Source organism: Oncorhynchus gorbuscha, linkage group LG12, assembly GCF_021184085.1.
Source record: "Oncorhynchus gorbuscha isolate QuinsamMale2020 ecotype Even-year linkage group LG12, OgorEven_v1.0, whole genome shotgun sequence".
Lineage (NCBI taxonomy): Eukaryota > Metazoa > Chordata > Actinopteri > Salmoniformes > Salmonidae > Oncorhynchus > Oncorhynchus gorbuscha.
The window spans coordinates 71,317,428-71,330,511 of NC_060184.1; the positions used below are offsets into that span (position 1 = coordinate 71,317,428).

The 13,084-nt window shown below is 42.6% G+C and overlaps 1 protein-coding gene across 1 annotated transcript in view; it reads right to left on the reverse strand.

Annotated features, from left to right (window-relative positions):
* The window catches only part of LOC123991353 (polypeptide N-acetylgalactosaminyltransferase 11-like), a 49,023-nt gene extending 36,405 nt beyond the window's left edge, over nucleotides 1-12,618 (reverse strand). Inside the window, exon 1 of the mRNA XM_046292858.1 lies at nucleotides 12,330-12,618. The gene's annotated coding sequence lies outside the window, so the exon portion shown is untranslated. The remainder of the gene's footprint in view (nucleotides 1-12,329) is intronic.
* Between the last annotated feature and the right edge of the window lie 466 nt (nucleotides 12,619-13,084).

Genomic DNA, 13,084 nt, shown 5'->3' on the forward strand with positions numbered 1-13,084 from the left:
GACTGCTGTCTGAACACACACAAATCCGATTTGGTCACTTAGCCTGCTGTTTGGCCAGTCAGTATTCCAAAACTGATTTGAGCATTAAGGCCTGCAGTGCGAACAAGGATTTAGAGAAATGGAGCTCTCTGAGACATGGTTAGAGGAGAAGTAGTCATGCTCCGGGTCCAATTCCCTGCCTAGGAATGCCATAAAAGCCAATGAGCCCAGCAACATGAGAGTCAATGAGAAATTGTATATTTCATCAACAATTAAAATGCCAGCAGGGGAAGGTTTTACCCAGATAAGGCTGCAAACCTCATTATCGAATAATGATTCTTGCAGGGACATCTAGGCTATATGCGTAATGTCTAAATACAGTCACCCTATATGGATTACCAGATTCTGTTTTTATACAACACATTGACTGTTCATTCATTATTATAGCGTCCTTCTTCGACATTGTCTGGCAGCGTGCACTGCAGGCATTTTTCATCGTACTATAACTTGCAATTTTATGAATATGCATAGAGTAGCATTTCATAGGTTTGTTTTTTATTCCATGTCAAACCATCCCATGCTTTTATAACCAAGGCAAAGGACAGAACTATTTACTTTTTAATGTGTTATTTCTTACATTATTAGTCCAGGAAATGTTTTGTGTTATTACATACAGTCGGGAAGAACTAAAAATGTTTTGTGTTATTACATACAGTCGGGAAGAACTAAAAATGTTTTGTGTTATTACATACAGTCGGGAAGAACTAAAAATGTTTTGTGTTATTACATACAGTCGGGAAGAACTAAAAATGTTTTGTGTTATTACATACAGTCGGGAAGAACTAAAAATGTTTTGTTATTACATACAGCCGGGAAGAACTAAAAATGTTGTGTTATTACATACAGCCGGGAAAAACTAAAAATGTTTTGTGTTATTACATACAGTCGGGAAGAACTAAAAATATTGTGTGTTATTACATAGTCGGGAAGAACTAAAAATGTCTTGAGACAAACTAAAAACCGTGGATAGATGGCAGCATTCGCCAAACCTGTAGGCGCGAACCATCACATTTAACCATGGCAAGGTGACTGGGAATATGGCTGAATACAAACAGTGTAGTTATTTTCTCCGTAAGGCAATTAAACAGGCAAAACTGCAGTATAGAGACAGTGGAGTCGCAATTCAACAGCTCAGACACGAGACGTACATGGCAGGGTCTACAGACAATTATCGGACTACAAAGGGAAAACCAGCCACGTTGCGGATACTGATGTCTTGCTTCCGGACAAGCTAAACACCTTCACCGCCCGCTTTGAGGATAACAGAGTCCCACCGATGCGGCATGCTACCAAAGACTGTGGGCTCTCCTTCTCCATGGCCAACTTGATCAAGACATTTAAGCGATAACCCTCACAAGACTTCTGGCCCAGACGACATCCCTAGCCGCAACCTCAGAGCATGCGCAGACCAGCTGGCCGGAGTATTTACAGACATATTCAATCTCTCCCTATCCCAGTCTGCTGTCCACACATGCTTCAAGATGGCCACCATTGTTCCTGTACCCAAGAAAGCAAAGGTAATTGAACTAAATGACTTTCGCCCTGTAGCACTCACTTCTGTCATCATGAAGTGCTTTGAGAGACCATTCAAGGATCTTATCACCTCTACCTTACCTGACACCCTAGACCCAATTCAACTTGCTTTACCGCCCCAATAGATCCACAGACAATGCAATCGCCTTCACACTGCACACTGCCCTATCCCATCTGGACAAGAGGAATACCTATGTAAGAAGGCTGTTCATTGACTATAGCTCAGCATTCAACACCATAGTACCCTCCAAGCTCATCATTAAGCTCGAGGCCCTGGGTATGAACCCCACCCTGTGCAACTGGGTCCTGGACTTCCAGACGGGCCGCCCCCAGGTAGTGAAGGTAGGAAACAACACATCGACTTCACTGATCATCAACACTGGGGCCCCAAAAGGATGTGTGCTCAGCCCCTCCTGTACTCTCTGTTCAACCATGACTGCATGGCCACGCACCCCTCCAACTCAATCATCAAGTCTGCAGACGACACAACAGTCGCAGGCCTGATTACCAACAATGAAGAGACAGCCTACAAGGAGGTGGTGAGGGCCCTGGGAGTGTGGTGCCAGGAAAACAACCTCTCACTCAACATCAACAAAACAAAGGAGTTGATTGTGGACTTCAGGAAACAGCAGAGGGAGCACCCCCCCATCGATGGGACCGCAGTGGATAAGGGGGAAAGCTTCAAGTTCCTCGGCGTACACATCACTGACGAACTGAAATGGTCCACCTACAGAGACAGTGTGGTGAAGAAGATGCAACAGCGCCTCTTCAACTTCAGGAAGCTGAAGAAATGTGGCTTGGCATCCTAAAACCCTCACAATCTTTTACAGATGCACAACAGAGCATCCTGTCAGACTGTATCACCGCCTTGTATGCCGCAGGGCTCTCCAGGGGGTGGTGCGGTCTGCCCAACGCATCACCGGGGGCAAACTACTTGCCCTCCAGGACAACTAAAGCACACCCGATGTCACAAGAAGGCCAAAAATATCATCAAGGACAACAACCACCCGAGCCACTGCCTGTTCACCCAACTATCATCCAGAAGGCGAGGTCAGTACAGGTGCATCAAAGCTGGGACCGAGAAACAGAAAAACAGCTTCTATCTCAAGGCCATCAGACTGTTAAATAGCCATCACTAGCACATTAGAGGCTGCTGTCTCACATACATAGACTTGGAATCACTGGCCACTTTAATAAGGTTTACATATTTTGCCATGCTCATCTCATAAACTCAGCAAAAAAAGAAACGTCCTCTCACTGTCAACTGCGTTTATTTTCAGCAAACTTAACTTAACATATTTGTAAGAACATAACAAGATTCAACCACTGAGACATGAACTAAACAAGTTTCACAGACATGTGACTAACAGAAATTGAATAATGTGTCCCTGAACAAAGCGGGGTCAAAATCAAAAGTAACAGTCAGTATCTCGTGGCCACCAGCTGCATTAAGTACTGCAGTGCATCTCCTCCTCATGGACTGCACCAGATATGCCAGTTTTTGCTGTGAGATGTTACTCCACTTTTCACCAAGGCACCTGCAAGTTCCCGGACATTTCTGAGGGGAATGGCCCTAGCCCTCACCCTTCAATCCAACAGGTCTGGTAGAGCATGGCGCTTGTAACGCCAGGGTAGTGGGTTCGATTCCCGGGACCACCCATACGTAGAATGTATGCACACATGACTGTAAGTCGCTTTGGATAAAAGCGTCTGCTAAATGGTATATATTATTATATTATAGGTCCCAGACGTGCTCGATGAGATTGAGATCCGGGCTCTTCGCTGGCCATGGCAGAACACTGACATTCCTGTCTTGCAGAAAATCACGCACAAAACGAGCAGTATGGTTGGTGGCATTATCATGCTGGAGGGTCATGTCAGGATGAGCCTGTAGGAAGGGTACCACATGAGAGAGAAGGATGCCTTCCCTGTAACGCACAGCGCTGAGATTGCCTGCAATGACAACAAGCTCAGTCCAATGATGCTGTGACACACCACCCCAGACCATGATGGACCATCCACCTCCAAATTGATCCCGCTCCAGAGTACAGGCCTCAGTGTAACGCTCATTCCTTGGAGGATAAACACAAATCCGACATCACACCTGGTAAGACAAAACCACGACTCGTAAGTGAAGGGCACTTTTTGCCAATCATGTCTGGTCCAGCGATGATGGGTTTGTGCCCATAGGCGACATTGTTGCTGGTGATGTCTGGTGAGGACCTGCCTTACAACAGGCCTACAAGCCCTCAGTCCAGCCTCTCTCAGCCTATCGCGGAATGTCTGAGCACTGATGGAGGGATTGTGCGTTCCTGGTGTAACTCAGGCAGTTGCTACTATCCTATACCTGTCCCGCAGGTGTGATATTCGGATGTACCAATCCTGTGCAGGTGTTGTTACACGTGGTCTGCCACTGAGATGACAATCAGCTATCCGTCCTGTCTCCCTGTAGAGCTGTCTTAGGCGTCTCACATGACGGACATTTCAATTTACTGCCCTGGCCACATCTGCAGTCCTCATGCCTCCTTGCAGCATGCCTAAGGCACATTCACACAGATGAGCAGGGACCCTGGGAATCTTTCTTTTTGTGTTTTTCAGAGTCAGTAGAAAGGGCTCTTTAGTGTCCTAAGTTTTCATAACTGTGACCTTAATTGCCTACCGTCTGTAAACTGTTAGTGTCTTAATGACAGTTCCACAGGTGCATGTTTATTAATTGTTTATGGTTCATTGAACAAGCATGGGAAACAGTGTTTAAACCCTTTACAATGAAGATCTGTGAAGTTATTTGGATTTTTACGAATTATCTTTGAAAGACAGGGTCCTGAAAAAGGTATGTTAATTTGTTTTGCTGAGTTTATGTATATACTGGATTCTATCATATTCTACTGTATGCCATTCTGACATTGCTCGTCCAAATATTTATATATTCTTAATTCCATTCCATTAGATGTATGTGTATTGTTAGATATTCCTGCACTTTTGGGAGCTAGAAACACAAGCATTTTGCTAAATGTGTGTGACAAATAACATTTGACTTGACATAGTGCCTTCAGAAAGTATTCATACCCCTTGACTTATTCCACATGTTGTTACAGCCCGAATTCAAAATGGATTAAATTGATTTGTCTTCTCACCCATCTACACACAATACCCCATAATGACAAAGTGAAAACATGTTTTTAGAAATTTTAGCAAATTTATTGACAAATAAATACAGAAATATATAATTACATAAGTATTCACACCCCTGTGTCAATACTTTGTAGAAGCACCTTTGGCAGCGATTACAGCTGTGAGTCTTTCTGGGTAAGTCTATAAGAGCTTTCCAGAGCTGTATTGGCCAACATTTGAAATTTATTATTTTCAAAATTCTTCAAACTTTGTCAAGTTGATTGTTGATCATAGCTAGACAACAATTTAAGTCTTGCCATATATATTCAAGCGGATTTAAGTAAAAACTGTAACCCTGCCACTAAGGAACATTCACTGTCTCCTTGGTAAACAACTCCAGTGTAGATTTGGCCTTGTGTTTTAGGTTGTCCTTCTGAAAGGTGTCTGCTGGAAAGCAGACTGAACTAGGTTTTCCTCTAGGATTTTGCCTGTGCTTAGCTCGGTTTCTTTTTTTATCCAGAAAAACTCCCCAGTCCTTAACAATTACAAGCATACCCATAACATGATGCAGGCACCACTATGCTTGAAAATATGGAGTGATACTCAGTAAAGTGTTGTGTTGGATTTTCCCCAAACACAACACTTGGTATTCAGAATGAAAAGTGAATTGCTTGGCACATTTTTTTGTAGTATTACTTTAGCGCTTTGTTGCGAACAGGATGCATGTTTTGTTATATTTGTATTCTGTACGGGCTTCCTTCTTTTCGCTCTGTCAATTAGGCTAGTATCGTGGCGTAACTATACTGAACAAAAATATAAAACGCTACATGCAACAATTTCACAGAGTTACAGTTCATATAAGGAAATCAGTCAATTAAAATAAATCTGGCCTTAATCTGTGGATTTCACATGACTGGGCAGGGATTTAGCCATGGGTGGGCATAGGCCCAGCCAATCAAAACGAGTTTTACGACATACAGAAATACTCGTAAGTTTCACCAGCTGTCCGGGTTGCTTGTCTCAGATGATCCCGCAGGTGAAGAAGCTGAATTGCACTCTCCCTCAACTTGAGACCTCTGTGGCATTGTGTTGTGTGACAAAACTTCACATTTAAGAGTGTCCTTTTATCGTCCCCAACACAAGGTTGTAATGATCATGCTGTTTATTCAGCTTATTGATATGCCACACCTGTCAGGTGGATTAGTTTGGCAAAGTTGAAATGTAAACAAATTTATGCATATGGACATTTCTGGGATCTTTTATTTCACCTCATGAAACCAAACCTTTACAGATTGCGTTTATACACTACTCAAAAAAATAAAGGGAACACTTAAACAACACAATGTAACTCCAAGTCAATGTAACTCCAAGTCAATCACACGTCTGTGAAATCAAACTGTCCACTTAGGAATCAACACTGATTGACAATACATTTCACATGCTGTTATGCAAATGGATTAGACAACAGGTGGAAATTATAGGCAATTAGCAAGACACCCCCAATAAAGGAGTGGTTCTGCAGGTGGTGACCACAGACAACTTCTCAGTTCCTATGCTTCCTGGCTGATGTTTTGGTCACTTATGAATGCTTCCGGTGCTTTCACTCTAGTGGTAGCATGAGACGGAGTCTACAACCCACACAAGTGGCTCAGGTAGTGCAGCTCATCCAGGATGGCACATCAATGCGAGCTGTGGCAAGGTTTTCTGTGTCTGTCAGCGTAGTGTCCAGAGCATGGAGGCGCTGCCAGGAGACAGGCCAGTACATCAAGAGACATGGAGGAGGCCGTAGGAGGGCAACAACCCAGCAGCAGGACCGCTACCTCCGCCTTTGTGCAAGAAGGAGCAGGAGGAGCACTGCCAGAGCCCTGCAAAATGACTTCCAGTAGGCCACAAATGTGCATGTGTCTGCTCAAACGGTCAGAAACAGACTCCATGAGGGTGGTATGAGGGCCCGACGTCCACAGGTGGGGGTTGTGCTTACAGCCCAACACCGTGCAGGACGTTTGGCATTTGCCAGAGAACACCAAGATTGGCAAATTCGCCACTGGCGCCCTGTGCTCTTCACAGGTTCACACTGAGCACATGTGACAGACGTGACATAGTCTGGAGACGCCGTGGAAAACGTTCTGCTGCCTGCTACATCCTCCAGCATGACCGGTCTGGCTGTGGGTCAGTCATGGTGTGGGGTGGCATTTCTTTGGGGGGGCCGCACAGCCCTCCATGTGCTCGCCAGAGGTAGCCTGACTGCCATTAGGTATGAGATGAGATCCTCAGACCCCTTGTGACACCATATGCTGGTGCGGTTGGCCCTGGGTTCCTCCTCATGCAAGACAATGCTAGAACTCATGTGGCTGGAGTGTGTCAGCAGTTCCTGCAAGAGGAAGGCATTGATGCTATGGACTGGCCCGCCTGTTCCCCAGACCTAAATCCAATTGAGCACATCTGGGACATTATGTCTCGCTCCATCCACCAACGCCACGTTGCACCACAGACTGTCCAGGAGTTGGCGGATGCTTTAGTCCAGGTCTGGGAGGAGATTCCTCAGGAGCATGCCCAGGTTATTGTAGGGAGGTCATACAGGCACGTGGAGGCCACACACAGTACTGAGCCTCATTTTGACTTGTTTTAAGGACATTACATCAAAGTTGGATCAGCCTGTAGTGTGGTTTTCCACTTTAATTTTGAGTGTGACTCCAAATCCAGACCTCCATCGGTTGATACATTTGATTTCCATTGATAATTTGTGTGATTTTGTTGTCAGCACATTCAACTATGTAAAGAAAATAGTATTTAATAAGAATATTTCATTCATTCAGATCTAGGATGTTTTATTTTAGTGTTCCCTTAATTTTTTTGAGCAGTGTATGTTGTTGATCCATCCACAGTGTTCTATCAGAGCCATTAAAGTCTATAATGGTTTCAAAGTCACTATTGGCCCTCATGGTGAAATCCTTGAAAGGTTTCCATCCTCTCCGGCAACTGAGTTAGGAAGGATGCCTGTGTCTTTGTAGTAACTGGGTGTACTGATACACCAGACAAAGTATAATTAATAAATTCACCATGCTCAAAGGGAAATTCAATAGGTGCCTTCTTTTTGAGGCATTGGAAAACCTCCCTGGTCTTTGTGGTTAAATCTGTGTTTGAAATTCACTGCTCGACCGAGAGACCTTACAGATAGTATGTGTGGGGTACAGAGATGAGGTAGTCATTCAAAAAGCATGTTAAACACTTATTGCACACAGTGAGGCCATGTGACTTGTGACTTGTTAAGCACATTTTTACTCCTGAACGTATTTAGGCTTGCGTACTTATTGACTCAAGACATTTCAGCTTGTAATTGATTTGAAAAAAAAAATATTAAAAATAAAATGAAAATAAAATAAAAATGTAATCCATATTAAATTCCTTCTGTAACACAACAACATGTGGAAAAAGTAAAGGGTTGTGAATACTTTCTGAAGGCACTGAACAGTTGCTCTGGTCACAGACATTGGAAACTAAGGACCTGCCCTTGAGCTCTGACAGCAGGTCAAATGACAGGACTATCGGCGGTGGCTAGTGTAGTGACATTAGGCTGACTACAGTGTGTCTGTGGTTCAGGGGTCCAATCTGTCCCATTAATCCATGAATGAAAAAGGGACCAGTGCCAAAAAGCTGCTAAACACTAATGAGCACACATAGCCTAATGCTACGTCAGGACAGTGAGGCCTAAATGCTCAATGCTTGTCGCATAGCTAGTAGGTCGTGAATGCAAACAGAGGAACAATGAGGCGAGTTGATCTCGACACTGTCTAAATTGAAACGGCTTAGATATTGTGTCAAAGCAGTGCTTCTCAAGAACACTAACTTTCAAAATGACTGCTGAATTTATAACCAAAATCGATATTAATTTCAGAGGAGCACTGTTTCACACGGAGGAGTTGAGTGCTGAGAGGCCAGACTTTCACAAGAAGAAGATTGTAAATTAAAGTTGGCAGCGAGTTAATGGAATTCAGATGTAGCCGCCATGGTCCAGAGGGACAAAGCAGTTTTAAATTGTACCACAGAAAAGAGAACAGAGCCTTGCTAATTTAGTTCCTTTCTGGTTCCAATTTAGAAAATAGGACAAGCAGCACAAGTGCAAACATACTTTTACTCTCTCTCACTGGCATAGTCCTGTCACACACCACACGAATAGAAATTGTAAAAATATGCTGAACTGGCTCCATAAATAAATATGAAAAGGATAGAAAAACAGAAATGCCAGTGTTGTCTATGTGGTCTATAATTAGCCACCTGGAGCCTTTCTCCAGCTGAAACAGTAAAGGAGGGGCTTGTGCCATTAGCCTAATCCAAAACTGCCATATTGCAGCAGGCATTTGGAATAGATTGGAGCTGCCTGTCACCACCCTGGACCCACAGAGCGGTAACAGCTCAGTAGACTAGAGCAAAGTTTAGTACAGTACACAGTAGAGCACACTAGAGTTGAGTTTTTTTTTTTTAAACCTTTATTTAACCAGGCAAGTCAGTTAAGAACATGTTCTTATTTTCAATGACGGCCTGGGAACAGTGGGTTAACTGCCTGTTCAGGGGCAGAACGACAGATTTGTACCTTGTCAGCTCGGGGGTTTGAACTCGCAACCTTCCGGTTACTAGTCCAACCCTCTAACCACTAGGCTACGCTGCCGCCCCACTATAATGTACTGGATTGTATTAAACTCTCCTGTACTCTACTCTGATGTCCAAACTTGTGAAACAGACATCTATGATTGGTTCAGATTTGGTCCAGTACGGACCAACCAAATTTGGTCTTGTTTGGGGGCAGAGCTCATTAAAATAATAGTGTGTAGAATATTACCCAAATATGCAAAGGAGGATATCACATATTTATACCTTTGTGTACCTATTTAGGATACATCACCACAAAGAGAATGCCATTTATAACCTTATGCATTTCTGTGTAGGGATCAGGGGCCCATTTTGAAATTCTGTTACCGGGTTTAAATTCACTTCACTTACTCTAGATAGAATAACCAAAATATATATTTTTTAATGTCAGTGTGTATTGTCATAGCTGACACCCCCTTTTTTCTGCAGACATCGTTGAATCTTAATTCAGAGAAAATATTATTAACTGTTTTCGGGGGGGGGGAAAAACAGATGGAGATTTTACTGAAATTTTGTTACCAAACTTTGCATCTTCACAGTTCTTCCAGTAAATGTGTTTTTGTAAAATGTTCAGTGTAAATTGTTAAAAGTGATAGTTGTGCATAGAGTTGTATGGTTTGTTCAACTTTGAAATCAATGGGTTTTTTTTGCAAACATTTGAAATGTAAAATCTGAGTTACCGTGGAATTTCCCTTATTGTACAATATTTGAATCACGAACCCAACTATGGGTTTAGTGCCTGTTGGACATGATCCTCGATTGCAGGCGGTTTCTTTCTAATGACACCTGGGCATGGGGCTCTTGTCTCCATACTTTTTATTTTAGCTGGCCGGTGCGCCACTCAGTTGATGAAAAACAACTGGAGATGCACTGCGCCTTGCTTCTAAAGCTGCCTGATCTCAGCTGACACAGTATGTCACACTTCCCAGCCAAAACAGACGGTCACTGATCGCCAGCTTAAAATGTATGCACTAAAACGCATTCGTTGAAATTCTGCCAAAGCTCCCTTTAATGTCAAGCTACTGTTCAACTCTGATATCATCTGCAAGGTTTACAGCAGCAGCAGCAGGCACAAACACAACATAAGATGAAAACTGACAAAGATGTCACCTTCATTGAGTTTCAATTGCAGAGGTATATAAAGATGATGGCCTCCATGCGCTTACCACAAATTCCTTGTTTTGCCAAGTTTGCCGTACTGTACATTGCTAATGACCATTAAAAAAAAGAGTAACAGAGAGCAGAGTATACACAATCCCAATGTTAGCTTCAAGATGCCAGCAATTTCAAAAAACAAAAAAGTAGATTGTGCTGATTTATTGGCACATTGAACCATATCGCGGGCCATTTAACAACCCAGTTGATAGTCCTAAAAACAAAATGGTGTCATCCAATGTTCCCTCGAAGCTGCGCCTCCCACGGGACTGCAGCGCAGAAGAAATATCAGTGTGCTCAGAGAAGCACGAGACTGAACTTCACTCAACTTTCTAGGGTTTTACCCATTAGTTAACGCCATCAACGTTTCCTTTACTGTGGGAATTGTAAATGAATCAACGGAATATTAGCCACTTTCAAAGCAACATACCAAAACAAAACCATAACCAATCAGAGCTGCAGTGGGCCATTGCCATGTATGGATCTGTGCCATTCACTTTGAACTGGACTGTTTTTAAAACATCAGGGTCGTGGGTAGATGTTTTTAGATGATTATTTTATTTAAAATGTATTTAACTAGGCAAGTCAGTTAAGAACAAGTTCTTACTTACAATGATGATCACCACCGTGTCTGCAGGACAAGTGTATTAACAGGTCAATGTCAAGCTCTGCATGTTTCATGGAATGTAAGACCTACATTTAACACCACACATTGGCTGCTACAGTAGGTTGAATGATAGAACCGCTATTTCCGTGTTAAAATGTTATGGATGCATTTTCCCCATTGTTTTTGATGGTTTGCTACTCTAACTTAAGGTGAACACAGCCTCAGTGCTCATAGTAAACGTGCGCCGGAAGTTGCACCAAATCAAAAGATCTAGACCAGGATCACACCCAACCAGTGAAAGCACAATAGTTCCCATGCCATCTGGTATATTTTTCTGCATTATGATTAGGGCTGTCAAACAATTAACATTTTTAAATCAAGTTAATTGCAGGATTTGTTGTGATTAATTATGATTAACCACAAATTTAGATGTTGCTCAAATTGGTCATGGCATGCTTTGTTCAATAGCTATCGAGGAGAGAACCATATATACAATATAAAACTCTCTCTCAATAGCTTTTGAACCAAGTATGCCATGCCAATGAAAATTGTATATTCTGAAACAGGGGAAGATGAAAAGCATTCAAGATTATTTATTTTTTTACTTTGTGTGTGCAATTCACACAAAGATGTCGATTGTTCTCCTCCCCTGGTTTAGAATATATAGGTCATGTTAATTTTACAAAAGCTGTATCCTTTCTAGCCATGACACAAGTTCATGCTACTGTTACTGACGAGCGAAAACCGCATATCCAATGTAAAATTACTTTACCTAGGTGTCCAACCATTTACACCGAGTGTACAAAACATTAAAAACCTTAGCTAATGTTGCGTTAGTAATGTTTTGCCTTCAGAAAAGCCTCAATACCGGCTCTCTAAAATGCTTTCCTGAGGATATTTTGTCTCATATTTCGAACAGGTTAAGGACGTTAGCTACTGATCGGCAAACTTCTAACTGTTCACGTTAGTTGTTAGCTACGTTAGCGTGCAATGCAAAATAAAAGACACGCTCGCTAGTTAGTAAAACTTTGCTTTAACTAACACGTGAGTTGACATTTATTGGTCACTTTAATTTCAGTCAGTGATCTCACTAGCTAATAAAACAAGAAGCAGCTAACAGCTAGTGAAAATCATCAATCCAAATATGCTTGTTAGCGAGAGTCCTGACATCGCCAATGAGGATCGAGACTCGAGGCATGCCAACATTTCTGAAAATAAAGTGTCACGTAAAACTTACGATGCACTTGCTTCATTGCCATCCCAATTTGTCTATGCTGGTATTGCAAATTCCGTTGGTTAGGTACTGCGTCAACACCCAAATCATACCTCCCCACCGCGGTCAGTACACTACACAACAAACACCCCCGTGACATTAAAAAAAAAACTACATTCCATCCAAATCCGTTTCTAGCTGCTTGGCCATTCTCTTTGGTTTAAAACAACCCAATGCACCAAGTCAATAGCTATAGCTAACGCTAGCAACCTAGCTACTCTTTTCTGAGTTTGGTCAGAGATATTAAAAAAGGGTGGAGATAAGAATACCATGGGAAATGACTTGAGCAACGTTAAAGCTCCGCCCAACAGACTATCGACCAATCGCGTTCAGGTTGTCATGGTGCGTTACGCGTTTGCAAAAACAAATGGTCAAACAATCCCTTCTAAAGGTGAGGGAATGAGTCGAGAAACCTGCCTGTTTTCCTCAAAAGTACGTCATATCATGATTTCAAAGCTATACGATATTACAGAGAACAAATTAGTTATCCCACATCTCTGAAAAGATGTGTAATGTTGTACTTCTTGTTCACGTGTTTCGTGCTGTTTTATTTTTTTGTTAGCGCCAAATTGACTCCCATTCACTCCGTGAAGGAGGGATCCCCATGTCCCATAATCACCCAGAATGCACCGTGCGGCACATTGACGACGCATGGGCAACGTACACGATAGGCGTTAATACGAATCCCTTTGAGTTCTCCATCTCCTCAAAAGTATCTC